The following is a 945-nucleotide window of genomic DNA, read 5'->3' as shown; positions in this document are numbered from 1 at the left end:
TGTTCAAATCACTGTACGGTCTCTTTCTTCACTATTTCTGTTAGACTTCCAGCCTGTCAGATCTCTCAGAAATTTATACTCCTCCAGCTCTGGCTTGCTGTTCATCCTTTGAGTCCTTCTTCTTATTTAAGGTCCTCTTTAAACCGATCATTTGATCTATCTCAACATTTTTATCATCAGTTCTGAGGAAGAGTCACCGGACCCGAAACCTTAACTCTACTTTTTCCATCATAGATGCTGCCAGGCCTGTTGAGCTTTTCCAGCAATTTTGTTTTTGTTAACATTTCTGTCCTTGGACCAATGTTGGTTGAATTATAGTTCTGCAAAATGCTTTGGTATGTATTGTTAGGTATGGTGCTGCATAAAGTTAAATTGTTGTTGCCACGTGCACCTTCCCATAAATCTACAAAGGAAATATTAGCCAATATTTTTCCCCTCAATGAGAAGAGGCACAGTCTGGTCACTATCATGTACTATTTGTGCAAGTTCAAACATAGAATGCCCACAGTATGGAAACAGACCATGTGGCTTATCAAGTACATACCAACTCTCCAAAGATCATCACACCTCCCACAACCCTGCAATTCCCACAACTAATCCACCAAACCTAAACACCCCTGGTCATTATGGGCAATTTAGGATAGACAATCCACCTAACCTGCACATCTTTGGGCTGTGGGAGCAAACCAGAAAGAATGCAGGGAGAATGCACAAACACCACACAGACAGTCACCTAAAGCTGGAATTGAACCCAGTCCTTGGGGCTGCAAGGCTGCAGTGCTAACCACTGAGCCACTGTACCACTGTCTTAGCATTAGCTATCTTAGAGTTCACTATTTTAGGACATATGCACCTTATCTTACAGCAATGATGACTATGCACAAGTATTTAATTAGTTGCACAGATCTTTGAAATGTCCTCGTGTTGTCAAAGGCACTCTATAAA

The sequence above is a fragment of the Stegostoma tigrinum genome, chromosome 31 (genome assembly GCF_030684315.1).
Source record: "Stegostoma tigrinum isolate sSteTig4 chromosome 31, sSteTig4.hap1, whole genome shotgun sequence".
NCBI lineage: Eukaryota > Metazoa > Chordata > Chondrichthyes > Orectolobiformes > Stegostomatidae > Stegostoma > Stegostoma tigrinum.
This window is presented reverse-complemented; position numbering follows the sequence as displayed.